Source organism: Canis aureus, chromosome 11, assembly GCF_053574225.1.
Source record: "Canis aureus isolate CA01 chromosome 11, VMU_Caureus_v.1.0, whole genome shotgun sequence".
NCBI classification, from domain to species: domain Eukaryota; kingdom Metazoa; phylum Chordata; class Mammalia; order Carnivora; family Canidae; genus Canis; species Canis aureus.
The window spans coordinates 11,988,834-12,005,010 of NC_135621.1; the positions used below are offsets into that span (position 1 = coordinate 11,988,834).

Sequence of the window (16,177 nt, forward strand, 5' to 3'; positions counted from 1 at the left end):
ACAAAGGTGGCTTCTAGGATGTATCCACATGAAGGCAAGTTGGTAATTTAAAGCTGGGACCAAAAAAATAAAAATAAATAAAAATAAAAATAAAAATAAAAATAATAAAAATAAAAAAAATAAAAATAAATAAAGCTGAGACCTTTCCGTGTGAAGGTTTCTGGGGAAACCCACTTGGTGCCAGGGCGCTGAGGGTTCCAGAACTTTGTTGAAGAGACATCTAGTGGGGCCGAAGGAGAAAACTGTCACTGAATTCTCAGTCCCGAGGCCTGGAAGATTCAGTGCCAACAGGGACCTCTAGTGTTCTGCAAAAAAGGCCAACTCCATCATGCTGAAGGTTCTTTAGATGCGGGTTCCTAGTGTGCAGCTGTCAAACAGGAGTGTGTTTACTCACACTTTGCTGTTCTATCCATGACATACAGAGGCAAAGCCTATCCGGGATTTCTAGCTCGGTATTTTTAAGTGGATGAATTTAAATAGCTTCTCTGTTCTGGAAATGTTTTCCATGGAGCGCCAGGATACACCGTCCCCACCACCCTGTAATGCCGCGGATTCACCGAGGACTCAGTGTGGGCCCTGCGCGGGCCTGGCTCAGCACCACTGGGGCATGGCTGCTTTTAAGCCTTAACTGCACTATTATTTTTCTTCCTGTTTTTCACATGAAGAATCAGAGACCTCGGGAGGTTAGGTAACCAAGCTTAGGTAACAATTAAGTGGCAGGGCCTGACCTTGACCTCTCATCTGAGTCCGAAGCCTGTGCTCGCTCTTTTTTTCTTTCTTAATCAAAATATTTTTTTCAAAAATATTTTTTCTTAAGCAGCCTATTTTTTATAAATAGGTTTTATTTATTGATTTTTATTTTAAAGATTTTATTTATTTATTCATGAGAGACAGAGAGAGAGAGAGAGAGAGAGAGGCAGAGATACAGGCAGAGAGAGAAGCAGGCTCCTTGCAGGGAGCCGGACGTGGGACTTGATCCCGGGTCTCCAGGATCAGGCCCTGGGCTGAAGGCGGGGCCTAAACCGCTGAGCCACCCGGGCTGCCCTCTTAAACAGCCTGATTGAGATTTATTTACTTTTTATTTTTTTATTTTATTTTATTTTATTTATTAACTTATTATTTATTTATTTATATTATTTTTTTGATTGAGATTTAAGCCACATATAATTCATCTATTTAAAGTGTCCAATTCAGTGATTTATTATATTTATGGAGTTGTGCAACCATCACTGTGATCTCTTTTATAACCTTTTTATCACCCCAAAAAGGAACCCTGAGCCCCTGAGCTATCACTAAGGTGATCAGTTTTTTTAAAAACCACTTGGTTGAGGTATGATTGATATATATATAAAAAAAAAATCAAAAACCAAACTGTACATACTGAATGTGTACCAGGTGATGAGTTGGAGGGTAAGTACACAAACGTGAGACCATCCCCACCATCGGGGCCACAGACATTCTCCGTCGCCTCCCCAACTTTCTCCCTGCCCCCTTTATTACTATCACCGTCGCCGTCATCATTACTATTACTGTGGTAAAACCCCCTCACATAAGACGTACCCACCTAGCAAATTCTAAGTACTGTTGGCTCTGAGGCACTATGCTGGGTAGGCAGCCCGTAGCCAGAATTTATTCACTGTGCAAAACAAAAAATGTATACCCTTGACCATCCCCTCTCCACTTCCCGCTGACCCCCCAGCCCCTCTGCTTCTATGAGTTTGACTATTATTTTGACTATTTCATTATTTGGCTATTTTATTACTTGACTATTTTAATATTTGACTATTTTATTATTTGACTATTTTATTACTTGACTATTTTATTATTTGACCACTTTATTATTATGTGAGTGAGATCGTCATAGTATTTGTCTTCCTGTTTCTGGTCAAAGTCTGTATTCTTGAGCATTCCACTTTCACGTACATCTGGAGTAGATAAAAGGTCACTTTTCTCCCACTGTCTCTCTCCTTCTTCATTCATTCGTCCCCTGCTACCCCCACTTCTTTCACTCTTTCCAGCCAAATGCATCCATTTCCCATCAAAAGCTTGGTGACATTTGCAATGGGAGTGGATTTGTTTTTTTCAGGGTTGTGCTTCTAATGGCATTTTTTTTTTTGACAGCCCATGGGAGTTGGCATGTTTTGTCTTGACACTGCTAAATACCCTCCTGCATGAAATCAAAGCAGATCTTTCATGTGTCACTGCTGGATAATGGCTTTTCTTGGGTGGTGTCCAATCCAGAGAATTGATGCTATTTTATTCCCCTGATGAAAACTGTTATTTGGCTTCTTCCAGCTTTTAAATTATCCTGTCTTAGCATCTCCATCTCGGCCGAAGAGGTAAATCTGTTGTAAGGAACAGGTACTTTTTTACTGAAGCCGAGGCATCAAGGTTGAGCAAGTACTTGTTAGAAGCTGAGCATTCGAAGCCTTCCATCCTAGTATGGTGCCTGGAAAGTCATGGCTTTTCCAACCTCAAATAGTTTTTGTCTTGTTTTGTTTTGCTTTGCTTTGTTTTGCACGAGACCTAGGAGGAAATTTTTCAGGCCTTTCAGGAAAAAAAAAAAAAAGATTAGGTCATATGTGGGGAGGTTGTGGACAGGATGGCAGAGGAGATGCTCCACACAGATCTTACTCTTAGTATGTAGGCAACTCTTCTTTCTGTTGGGAAATTCCCCTTCTAGAGACTTTTGTTGGTCTGTCCGTCACACAGAGATTTTCCTGAGGGTTGGGCATCTGAGCCAGACCAGACAAGCATACCCCATCTCTCGAACTCACTAATGTGTCTTGAGGTGGACATCTCATCCAGCAGAGCCATTCAGAGCCGTGGTAGGGCCTAACAGAAGTTCGCTCCCTCTAGAGATGGCAAAAGCAAAGAGCCGTTTAAGTCTGTAGCTACTGAATAATCTGTGCTGCCAAGTAGCGAAAACCTGCTTAAGGAGGAATGGAGCAGAGCTTAAAGGCGGAGATGCAGCAACTGCATCTTCAGGACACAATGTGATGTCCTGGATCCAGCCATGCCTGAACTCCAACCTGGTCCTCCTCATCGTTTCAACTGTGAGAATGAATAAATGGACATTAGGGCCAAACGGATTTGAATTGGATACGTGTCATTTGAAATTGACCAGTGTGCTAATACAACATATGCAGGAATTTCTGGTCAAATAGAAAGTGAACAAATAGGATTCACTTACCCTCCATACCAGTCCTCTTCCAGGGAGGATCTCATGAGGGCCGGTGAATTGTCTCTTGGCACCAACCAGGAACAAATGAAGCCTCTGCTTTGTTCCTGCTTTTCTCCATCCACATGGAGCAGCTGAATGTTTTACTCAGTCTCCCGATTCTTCTTCTACCTCGTGTAGGCCACACCCGCATAACTGAGGACGCCGTTGTTCTGACCACAGTTTTTGCTAAAAGTAAATACTAGTGACGTCTCATTCTTCACAACTGAGTTGCACTACGCTGGCTCTCGAAGCACTGGGCACCGAGAACATCTCTTCTTTTTCTTCTTGCATGTGACCAATTCTGCTTACCAAAGCATCATCCTAAATAATGACGGGTTTGTTTTCGCTGTACGGAATAAATATATGAAAAGCCACGAATCAGAACAACTTGTCGTTGGCTAAAAGCAGCACTTCTACACCAGACTGATACAACCCCTGCTGGGGCAGCAGCTTGGGGGGTAATGGGATAGCTCAGGATTTTTGCAATGCTGCGTATATCGTAAATCTAGCATAAGCACCGCGTGAAAAATGTCAGCATGTACACCCGCAAATCTTTATTTAATTTTTTTTTATCTGCAAATCTTTAACTTTGGAGACTCCTCCCTAAGAACACCGGTGTCCTAAGTGCTGGCCCTGGGTGAGCCCTCGGGAGCTCCCGGCTCCATTTCCTTCCTCCTTCCCTCCACCAACGTTCAGCGACTGCTTATCAACCAGGATTCCTGGAGATGTGAAGCTGAAGGAGACATGTCCCTGCTCACAAGGACTTTGCAGCTTGCTTGACAAGCGATGCAACTACTGTGACTCTGGGGCCACCAAATGCTGCAGTAGATTCGCGTGTGTCTGACATGTCCGATCACCTAGGATTCCGCGAGAATGTGGCCGTAGCCTCCGGCACCTGCAGTTCTCAGTTCCTTGAGGTCTGGCGACAGTGGAGACAACAGTGCATGGTGGCCACCGTGCAGGTGCCCGGGGCCTGCGCAGCCGATAGCAGGGTGATGATGGTGAGCCTGGGGCACCTGGAGGCTCGGGGAGGCGTGGCTCCATATGGGCTGGGTGCCAAGCCACCGAAGGTAATCACGTTGGACTTTGGGGACGGTGCCCCACTCGGATGCCCGCAGCCCGCCACCAAGCTGGGTGGGCCTTCCTGAGTTGCAGGGGACACTGAGAATCCCTGTCCACCGGCCACGTCCTGTCCTCCTTTTTGCAGCGTGGCCCTGTGGGGAGGAAGGCCTGGGACAGGCAGCGCAGGAGGCCACCCCGCTTCACCCTGGGCAGGGTCAGGGAGGCCTTCCCGGAGGAGGTGGTGGCTACGCTGACTTTCGGAGAGCATTTAGAAAGGCAGAGGGAGGGGAAGGGGTGGTCCCGGTGGGGGAAGCCTCAGGCTCAGGAGGGCGGGCTCCTGGAGCCAGGAGAATAGCGAAAAAGACTTGGAGAATGCGACACAAGGTTGTATGTAGGTGTGCATGGGGAGAGGCCGATGGAGCGATGCCAAGGGAGTAAGGCCAGAGCCGTGCTTAGGTTACTGTGACATCGGTGGGGAGGAAGGACGGGGTGTGAGTGTACGTGAGTGGAGAGATCTGGGAAGCAGCAGTGAGAGCATTAGGAGGCCAGAGACAACAGCAGTCCCGTGGGCACACAGGAGCCCACGGTGCGGCCCAAGGGACCAGCAGTGGGGACGGAGGAGAGGTTTGGAGGCAGCCTCAGAGAGCGGATCTGGGGTTCAGGGCCCTGGGGGAGTGAGGAGGATCGCAAGGGCGGCTTTTCCAGAAGAGCACTGTGGAACCAGCCTCTCGGATGGCGTGAAAGAGAAAGCATTCAGCTACTTGTTAAAGACCAAAGGGGGGCCCCTGGAGGGTCAGCGGTTGAGCACCTGCCTTCAGCCCAGGGTGTGATCCTGGGACCTCAGGATCGAGTCCCATCGGGCTCCCTGCAGGGAGCCTGCTTCTCCCTCTGCCCGTGTCTCTGCCTCTCTCTCTGTGTCTCATGAATAAATAAATGCATCTTAAAAAAAAAAAAAAAAAAAAAAGAAGACCAAAAGGAAGACTCTATCCAGAGAAACTACTGCAACAGGTGCCTCCCAGTGGGGTGGATGGGGATTGAGCAGGATTTCAGATACCACAAGGAAAAGTGGAAATGCACAGCCACGGAGCAGAGAGAAACCATCCAGCCTGGGGCCCTGGCTAAGGCTGTGTCCCAGGACTCGACGGGAGGCAGGCCGGTGCAGGGAGCACACATGGGGGGGATTGGCTCAGATGTCGGGGGTCGCTCAGATACCAAGGGTGAGGGATTCTTGCTGAACTGACACAGCAGGTTCTTGTCCAAACCCGACTAAGTGAGCTCAGGACCGAGGGGGGCACTTAGAAGAGCCCCCCAAGTTCGGGCAAAGGAGAGCCTCATCAACGACGGTTCCTGAGCGGGAGCAGAAGAGATCCCCGGAGCCCTTGGGGTTCCCGAGGCTGAAGTACCTCACCTGCTGGTCAGTTCAGCCCTGGGCAGCCTTACGTCACCGCTCACCTGAGAGGGTACCAGAGGCCGGAAGGACGCAGGGAGGCCACTCCGGTCTCCCTTAGCTGGTCACCATTGGCCTTGGGAAGAGCCGCTGGGGGAGCGTGGGGAGCAAGGGTGCAAGGTAGGGGTGAGGACCCCTGGAGGCACCCGAGGGAAGAGGCCAGGTGCATATTCTTTACACCCCTCTGCAGGGACCAGGATGCAACAGTTCGACGCACCATCACTGTCAGGACTTTCTAATCACTGTCACTTAGCATAATACCCTCTAGTTCTTTTTTTTTTTTTTTAAAGTTCTTAAAAAAAAATCACCATCAGGGTCATAGAAAACTTAGGAGAACTAATACCCCACTGGGCACTGTGCGATGCGTAGCCAGGTTCCCTGACTAGTGCCTCTCAGATCTTGAAAATACACCGAGTGCAGAGGACATCACCTCCGGAGGAGAAGGGTGGACACGAGGAAGAGCTCGACTCCCACCCCCCAAAGTCATGTCTTGGTCCAAGTCACGCAGACTTCCAGGCCCATAGGTTCACTCCTTCCATTGCCACCCCAAAAGCTCACGGGAACGTTTGCTCCGTACATAAAGGGATCGTGCTCTGGCAGCTGCATCCCGAACAATCACCTTAGAGCCAGAGCCACTCACCCAGCTGTAACGGCTGGACTTGCGTGTCACCAGCGGCCTCCCTAATGATTAGAACAGTTTGGCAATGGCACCAGCTGCGGGCTACGTAGTGGTGCTGCACTGTCTTCCTTTAGCAAGGGAGATTTCTGCATCCCAAGCGAGATGACACTTACTTAATCCAGATACGGTCTCTCGGGATGTTCCCCAATTCCAACTCCTGGATCACCCCAACCATCGGTATTCAAAGAAAGATGGCTTGGGGCCCCATCACATGCACATACAGGGAAAGCCAGCATGCATTTCTAGACACTGTGCAAATCCTCAGGGGCTGGGCTGATTCTTCTAGGCTTTCTGCTCCTACTAAATTCTCAATCTTACTTCTCTCTTGCTTCATGGGGTTCTTTTCATCCCAATCGTGAGCACAGTTGCTTTTTCCTTTGATGTCATTCGTGTGTAGCCCATTTTTACAGAGTTCGAGACAGTGGGGATTGTATTGCCTCGGAGCACGGCCAGTTCTTTAAAACTAAATGTGAGAGATCTCTTGATTTCTAGACTGACACATTCCCAGCTTTTTCTACCAGTGTGAGAATTTCTCTTGAGCTCTCTTCTCCTGGACCCTCCAGATTTCATTTTCCTGGACTCTCTCCCTCCTCCCTTGTGTCTCCACCTACCTCTCTATCAGCTTATTCTGTCCCCGCCATTTCAATCTGCCCTTGGAAACCTATTTTTTCTTCTATTATTAGGCAGAGAAATAGATCTTTCTTTGGCTTAATGGTCTTCCTTTGAACAATATTTCCAGAGCCTACTTTTCCACAACCAAGTGGCTCAAGACATTTTGCTAAGCAAAAGATGCTTTCTCCTTAAGAGAAATTTCATCAACAGCTTTAAAAATAAAACTTTATTTCCTTGCTATATTAAAATATGTCATACCCAGATTTTAGTAACTAGCTTATCAGCATTACTTTTATAGTATTGCCAAAATAAAGCTATAATTTGAAAATCACTGAGTAAGGAGAGAGAAGACTTCAGGATGGCCGGATTTTATGTTCCTGTTTTTCCATCTTCTTTGCTCATTTCTACATATTGCCTCCTAAGGCTGAGATCCTTTCCCATAAACAGCCTTGTCATCATTTTCTTCAGATTTTTTTTTTGTAAGATAAGCCTTTATTTCCAGGACACAGTTAGTTGGTGGTGGATATTAAAATTAAAACAATAGACCTGAGGTTCCATCTGATATGTGCAAAAAAGAGTTGGAAAGAGGTAGAGTGCTTGCTTACTTATTATTTTTGTTACAGCCAGAAATTCACACCCAGAACCAAAATCCAGGAACACAGTCCAAGATGAAGTGGTTTCTGGGTTTGTATCGTAAAGGTTCTTTCTTGGTCTCCCATTTATCCCTTGAGACGTAAACGCTCTTCCTTCAGATCCTCTTTGAGACGTGAATTGGTCAATATCCACAGCTTCACTGTTGACAGCAATTCCATAAATTACTTGAAAGCAGTTTGCATTTTCTACTTGATCATGTAGTCCTGCCTCACATCGCATCTTGGAGAGAGGTTGTTTTTTTTTTTTTTTTTCCTTGTTTGCACAGTTTGCTAAGAAGTTCCCAAGTCAGTATTGGAACATCTTATCATCATGGAGGCCTCCCACTGGCTATACTTCTAGTCTTTCAAAATAGGCATGATCTGAAAATGATTTTATGGGGTTGATGAGCCAGACAAGTCAGCTCCATCACTAGGCATCCCCCGGATCACGTGTGACTTCACATAGTGACATCATCAGACAGCAGGGGTACCTGGGGAGGGGGGGCGCACCCTGGACCAAGCCAGCAGTGAACTTCCCCAACCTGACTCCCCAGCCCTCAGCTGTGGGGCCATGCCTGAGGTGTACATCTATCTGCTTAGCATCACATTTCCTATCCAGATGTCTCCTGGTTTCACCAGCTCAAGTCTTATAAATATCGTAAAATCTCCGGATTCCTCTATCTGCATAAGTACGGACTCAGTATCCTTGAAATTGTTCCTAGTCACCCTGCAAGTTTCCCATGGGGGTTTTACAGGTGCCACAGAGCAGTCACCTGGTGGCCTCCCATGCTCATCCTCTCTCATATGCCCTTATTCCAGCCCCCATCATCATTGACCTGTCGGTTGTGTTAGCATAATAAAACCAGTAAACATAGCAGAGTCACTTCCACGTGGCAGGAATGTTCCCAAAGCCATATGCATATTATGCCGTGTAATCTTACAGCCCTACTATGAGGTAGGCCCCGTTGTCCCCATTTTACAGAGGAGGAAACTGAAGTTCACACAAGGATCAGCGAGGAAGAACCCAGAGTCTTTGCCTTTAACCACTTAGTTCTTTGCCTGTTGTAGTCAGGTTAGGTGTTGACTTTAAACTCTGTGGATGAGAACACAAGCCACGCAAGACATGAGTCAGACCTGGGTTTGAATCCCAGCTCAGCCACTAACTTATTGTGTCATCTGTAAGTTATGTGACTTCTTTGGTCCACAGCATCCTTATCTCTCAATGCGGATACTACTACTACTTTCCTCACGAGGTGTCGATGGACATTGACTAGAATAGTGCATTATAGCAACATGAAGTGGAATCCTTGGTGTGTTGTAAGCACGCGATGAATATGAGCTTTGAATGTAGTAACATTAATCCCCCTTTGTGCTAATATTCTTTTTATAGATGAGCAAACTGAGACTTGGGAAAGTAGAAAACTTGTCCAAGATTAAAGAGCTTTAAAGAGGCTATCATGGGGCACCTGGGGGGGCTCACCTGATTAAGCATCTGTCCTCAGCTCAGATCATGATCTCGGGGTTCTGGGATTGAGCCCTACATTGGACTCCCTGCTCAGTGGGGAGCCTGCCTCTCCCCTCCCCTCCCTGCTTGTGTGCTCTGCTCTCTCACATAAATAAATAAAATCTTAAAAAAAAAAAAAAAAAAAAAAGAAACCATTGAGGCTTGAAACACAGCTCCAGGACACCAAAGTCTGTGTGCTTTCCACCCATACCTTATCTAGCTACATGGGATTGCTGCCCATCAGCTCCATAGGTGCTAAAGCCCATGTGGAAAATGCTCTGCAGGATGTGGTCTTGATCAAGAAGCAGGCTCTGCCCTGATCTTACGTACCATTACCTGCGATAAGAGCCATATGTGAGAAGTTCCAAATGAGTAGAACAAATGACGTGTGACTAGAGTGTTGAGTGGAGTGGGGCCATGTGACTGTGAGCTCAGTCGTTCCTGGGTAGTCTCAAACCTTTGGCCGAGCGCCTGGCTCTTCGTTTCACCTCTTGCTGCTGAACTCGTGTTTTTCTTTAAACCCAAGGGTCCAGCTCCACGTGTAACATAATATCATGTAAATGAGGGTAATCTTGGAAGGCAGGCTGCTTGTCATACTATAGTTGCTTTGTTGCTCTAACGAAAACCACATGCTTCATGGTATTTTTAGACTAGTTAATATCAGCAGGTCAGCAGCATTTTTATTTAGATACTGCTGTTCCAGCTGTGCTTCTTCTAGACGCTTCAAGAAAATTCAGAATTTCTACTAGACCATAAGCTTTCAGGAGAGTAGAAAATCGAGAGAAAGTGACCAGCACTTTCCTCTGGGCTCTCCTGGTTTCCATGTGGAATTTGTATTGGCTTCCCTGAGTGTGAAAGGAAGATATGGCTGACCAAGGGGCTCGCTTTCAAAGAATGGTGGAACCAATAATAAGGTGGGATATGTGATGAGAAATGACTTAAGTCTGTCCTGAAGGAAAGAGAGTAGAAAAGGGGGAAGGGGAAGGAAGGGGGATGTCCAATGCCTGGCTGAGTTCTTGATGTTTACTGGCATTACTGGCATGGTGTGGGCTTTTGGTTGTGGTTTGTTTGCTTTTGTTTTATTGTTTTGAGAAAAGGAAGATCATTCCAGTCCATTCGTGAGCCCTCTTGGAAGTCATTTGGAGTTTCTAAATTTGCTTCTTTCAGAGAAAGTTTTCATGTCTTGGGAAAGGTCCTTAAATTACTTTTCTCCCCAACTAAATCATACCTCTCTTTCCCCATCCCAAATTAAATACCCAATATCTTTGTAGCCAGAAAAATAAACATGCTGCATCTCTTTCCCTAGAGAGAAATTGAGACAGGGCTTTGATTTCGAATCTAATGATGTCAGTAGGATCAGTGCTTTCTGTCCTTGGGGTAGGTGTTTGTGGATTCAAGGAGTGGTTGAAGGGCATACTGTCCTCTGCCCAGCAGGTTAGAGGAAAAAAGGGTAAAAGAAAGGAAGGATCTAGGTCCTTCATAACAATCTTAAGGAGAAAGACCTTTTTGCCAAGGATCAGGTCAATTTATGACAAGCCCAGGCGAGCAATAGCTCAGAACCGTCTGGTGGGAGAAGGCATGACTGATGAGATTTTTGCTTGACATATGTTTTGTTTTGTCCTATTTTAACTGATGTCTTGTGAATGCACTGGGTCCAACACCTACACACAGGAAACTGCCAAATTTCCCCCACTATGACCACCTTGAAAATGTACGCTGCTGCATTTTCTTCTCTTGTCCCCTTCTGTAGCCTGGTCATTTTTATATGAAAGAACAAAAAACAAACCCCAAGTCTTACTTTGATAATTGTGACTCTTTGAGTATTAAAAGACTCAGTGGAGTCTAAATCAAATCTTTGATCTCAGATCCAATTTAAAACTTCTCTCATTTCCATAGCATGGAGCTGACCCTTGGCTGGGGGTCCTGAAATGGGGAAGGAGGGTTGATCTTGGGCTCTGCTTGGGCAATGTTCTTTCTGACTCACTCTTCCTCCTCAATTTGCTTTGCTGCCTAGGGCTTCTCCAGGGTTAGGGAGTGGGGCAAAAGGGAAAGAAGGGCAAATAGTCTTTTCATGTAGTTGGTGCTCTTTTGGATTCTCTCTTGGCTGGCACTGCCACGGTATTAGGCCCTTTGATACCCCTTTGCACAATGTGCATCTGTGGCTCCTCCATTTTGGGACTTTGTACTGGTTCCTGATATGGCTGATGCCTTCTTCAGCTGACCTCTTGTGACCCACTTTCCTCCGTCCATCTCAAATCCCATCCCAGTGGTCCTATCTCTAGCCTCTTACTATGGGGGTTTCATTGCTCTTGCAGACCACTCTGTAAGGTGGGGTCCTTTTACAATGTTTCAATACATCTTCTATGGTGTCCACAAGGCTCACAAGGACTCATGCAGTCATGCTCCACCATGCTGAAAGCATACTCCCTTGCTGCTTCTGTCTTCAACTGCCCTATTGGGCAGCTTGAGGCAGGCTCCTGCCTTCAGAAATGGTCTGTCCATGAGGCAGGCTTTGGTCTCTGTTCAACTACGTTCAACTACTATGTCCTCAAGCCTTCGAGGGCATGTGTCACACTCTCCTGTGATGAGAATAACTGAATGATCTTTAGTCTTGGGGATTCCCTTCAGTGAGCTCCCTTTGGGAATTTCAAGATTTAAGCACCCAGATCAAGAAGCAGAATATTATCAGAACTCAAAGCACCTCTCATCTTCCTTTCTAGTCTCTCTAGACTAGATTAGTCTCCATTTATATAGTCTATATATATAGTCTAGTTGGGCTACCTTTTAGTGAGTTTTGGTATCCAACAGGTCCCTATAGGATTGAGGAGTTGAGGAGGGAGGTGCATGCTACTTATTACCTTCCCTTTAGGGGCTTCAGCCAAAATGCAGACAGCAGGAAAAGTTCCATTTGCACCTAATGGGCATCTGTAAGTTGAAAGTTCATAAGGAGTGAACTTTCTGTACTGGATCCATTTTGAGACTTCCTCACGAGTCATTCAGAAAAATATTTCCAGATTGCACTATCTCTGGGAATTAGTGTTTGTTCTCAGAAAATGCTTATGAGTATATTTATGTCTGCTTCAACAATTACTTGCTAGACAAACAGAAAAGGTAATAGACATGTCTATATCAGTGGGGAACTATATATATATATGGCTGTAGATAAAATGTATTGAGTACATCTTCCTTGCTGAGCTCTGTTCTGTAAGTGTTTTCACTCTTTAAAGCCTCAGTCCTTGTATAGCCTCACTGTTATTACCACCATATCACAAATAATTGGCTGAGGCACAGAGAGGTTAAGAAACATGACCAAGGTCACACAGCTGGGAAAATTAGAGCTGTATTCAAGCCTTTGTCACCTGGATCTAGAGATCCAGCTTGTAGTCGCATAGCTCTTTTACTTTGGGGTCCAGACTTCACTGAGATCAGGGTGTTCCCCCATTGCCAAGGAGTGCTCCTGAGTTTCCTTAGGCTGAATAACCCAGACTTAGAGAAATGTAGCACTGGGAAGGTGATGGCTTCTGGGTCAGGAGCAGGTCTTTTGGGTAGTGAGTTAGATTTTCACTTTGATGTCATTTTTCTGCCGAGTGGGAAGGATAAGGTATTTGAGAAGTGAGAGCCTCTTTGGGAATGGGTTTGTACCCTGATGGAAACTGCACGAGAAAAGTCTACTTTTTTGATATTCTTCCTTAGGCCATAGGAAGATTCATGGGCAGTGTGCAGATTTAAGTTAAGAGGAAAATATGTTGTTTGTTTCTTGAATTACCCTAGTTGTTTAGACAAGACCGAAACATCTCTACCCCTTTGTGTTGACACAATGTAGAATGAAAGGTCCAGGCACTTGACAGGGATGTGGTCAGCCCCGCATCAACCTCTTGTCTGAATCCATGAGAGGGGAGAAGAACTGATTAATGGGGGTTGACTGGGAGTTCCCAGTGATGACCAGTGAGGAAGAGTGGGAGCCTATGGCAGAATGGGAAGGAGAATAGGGCACTAAGAAGCGAGTTCCAAGGAGAAAAGTGATGTGAGGTAGATTTCCCCCTTCTAGTATGTTCTTAGAAAATCTGACCTATGGGAGAGGAAGAAAGGACAATACTTGGGTTAGATCTTTCTTCATTAAAGATCAATAGGACTGTTACTTGGTCACATAGTTTCAAAGATAGCAAGTCAGAGCGAATCTTGTGTAACCCTTCGCATGGGACTGGGCAGAAATGGGATCGAAGGACATGCTAGATCAGCAAGGGCAGGAGATTGGGCCTCAAGCTTTGTTGAAGGTCCTGGCTGGAGTGCCATAGGTGGGCGGCACTCACAGGAAATAGAAGGTGTGCACAAGGAAAGCCAGCAGTCTCAGCTTCAAAGGAAGGTGGAGTCTGAGCTCAAGGGGGTGGTCTGGCCCTGGGGACTACTGCAAATATTAGGCGCTGCAACATGGAAAAATACCCCGGAGTATGCTCTAAGAGTGTGACTTCTCACGCACTAACTTTCATCTCAGGATCATACAAAGAGCAACACAATAATATTTGCCAGTCTTCGTTCACTTATTTTTTTCATTCACTTTGCAAATATATATATTGGATGCTTCATGTGTGTCTTGTCTTGCACTAAGCCCTGGAGATACTGCTCCATTAGAAGGACAGGATTTCTGCTTGCACAGAGCTCACAGTCCATGGGGATGATCTGATAAAATCAACAGGGTAGCATTTTAGGTGCTTTGATGGGATAAGCACAAGTGCTCTGGGCTCATAGGACACACAAACTAAACTTTAACTGGGGTGGGGGTGGGGTGTTAAAGATGACGACGTCCTGGAGGAAGTGGCATCCATAGGGACGTCTGGAGGATGAATGGCTATCAGCCTGGAAAATTGGGGTGGGGGAGATTGTTTCAAGCAGATGAATCTTGACTCGAATAAGAATGAGAGACAAGGGCACCTGGGTGGCTCAGTGGTTGAGCATCTGCCTTCAGCTCAGGTCATGATCCCGGAGTCCCGGGATCAAGTCCCACATTGGGCTCCCCTGTAGGGAGCCTGCTTCTCCTTCTGCCTGTGTCTCTGCCTCTCTCTCTGTGTCTCTCGTGAATGAATAAATAAAATCTTTTTTTTTTTTAATAACAAGAGACAAAAAGGGAGCCCTGAGAGGCCCGATATGCCTAACGAGGGCTGTGCTGGCAGGAAATGGCTAGAAGGCAGAGGCAGGAGTCAGGGACAGAGTTTGATGGGCTTTATAATCCACCTATAAGGCAGGTCCCACTGCTGTCTTACAGGTGAGGCCAGTGAGCTCAGGGGGTTAAGTGATGTGCCCGGGATCACACAGAGTGGGTAGCAGAGTGGGAATTGGATCTAATATCTGCCTCACCCCAAAGAACTCTCTCTACATTATACTCCTAGGCATCTTTTTTTTTTTTAATATGGGAAAAAGTCTAATTAAAATCTGTACCCAGATAAACAATGTCTCCGTCTCCAATAGACCCTTCTGCTTCATTTTCACCCAAAGTCATTGCATCCTCTCAGGGTTAAACAGATTGAAATGCATTAAGGAATATTCTTCTCTGATCCTGATGGAGGCAGCAAATCACTGAGAACTCAGCTCAGGCTTAAAGTCCTTTCAGCAAAGAGCCAGGCCACATTTGTATTCCAAGTGAGAGAGTCCAGGGTCCAGAGAGAAAAACGCACAGCAGTTTCTTTCATAGAATTTTTAAAAGGACTAGTCTGTTCATGACCTTGGTTGATTAGGGTCAGAAACTTGACATGATAATGCTGAATATGTCAGAAAAATCTATGTTTGTTCACTGGCCCATGTTCCTAACTGGGCTTCTAACTTTTCTGGATTTAACCCTTGGGAAATGCATGTTGGTTTGAAGGTTGTGTGTGTGTGTGTGTGTGTGTGTGTGTGTGTGTGTGTGTGTGTTTGCTTTCTGCTTCTCTTCCTACTTTGGGACAAAATCCAGCATAATTGTAGCATTTAACTACCATTAAGTGAAAAGTAAAGTTCACTGAAAACAATAAGTGTTGTCATATCTCAGAAGCACCCACAGAACTTCCATCCAGGTGCCTCCTTCTCAGGCAAACATCTGACGATGACAGTCTTCCCATTTCATCACCGGACTTTGGACTTCAGTTATTCTCCATCTCACTCCTGAGGCCCTGCAGCCACCAGCCTGTCTTGGACAAAATTGAGAGATGGGCAAAGCATACCCTGAAGACTGTCAACCTTCTTTTCCTCCTCTCTACATGGGGCTTTGCACTCAGTGGCTTATTTGCCCAGCACCACACTGTATGTCCATCCTCTTCCACCAAAACGATGACCAAGAAAGAATCTCAAATTTAATTACTGGAAGAATGGTGGAGTAATTATGATGTTGATAACAGCTTACACTTAGATAGTGCATACTATGTGCAAGGCACATGGTGCTCAGAGTTTTGTGAACGTTAACTCAATGAGTTGACTCCAATAATTCGCTGCACTAGAGAATAGAGTTATCCCTCTGGGTTACAGAGAAGTTAGTTTACTTATCCAAGGTCATGTCATTAGAATGTGGTAGATCACGGTTTAGATCCAGGAAGTCTGGTTTTGTTCATGCTCTTGATTGTTATATTAGGAGAATGGGACAGATTCGTTGACCAGGACGTTGAAGGCACTGTGCTAGACACCATAGGCAGTATTTTACTTAATGCTCCTAATTAGCTTTTGAACTCAGATTCTATAACCCCGATTTGCAAAAAGGAAGACCAGAGGATAAGTGACTTGCCGAGATTTCATCACAAGCAAGTGGTGGACCAGGAATTAGAGCCATGGTCTGAGTGATTACAAATGCCATGTTTGTAGTTGCTCCATCACATTCTGGGATTCAGGCCATCTATCATCGATGGCCAGTCTCTTCAGATTTTTCACTTTAAATATATATTCAATATCAGAGTATTAAGTTAGATTATTGCAGCTGTGGTCATTTGGGGTGGGACTTTGGGTAGCAACGGGGAGGCAGGAGAATCATTGTATTTGGGTGTTGGGGGAGTGGGCACTG

The 16,177-nt window shown here is 45.7% G+C and overlaps 1 long non-coding RNA gene across 2 annotated transcripts in view; it reads left to right on the plus strand.

Annotated features, from left to right (window-relative positions):
- Positions 1–9,838: 9,838 nt before the first annotated feature.
- LOC144323362 (uncharacterized) overlaps positions 9,839–16,177 on the plus strand; it is a 65,225-nt gene continuing 58,886 nt past the window's right edge. For both annotated transcript variants that reach the window (XR_013388771.1, XR_013388772.1), the window contains exon 1: positions 9,839–10,073. This is a non-coding gene — a long non-coding RNA (uncharacterized LOC144323362). The remainder of the gene's footprint in view (positions 10,074–16,177) is intronic.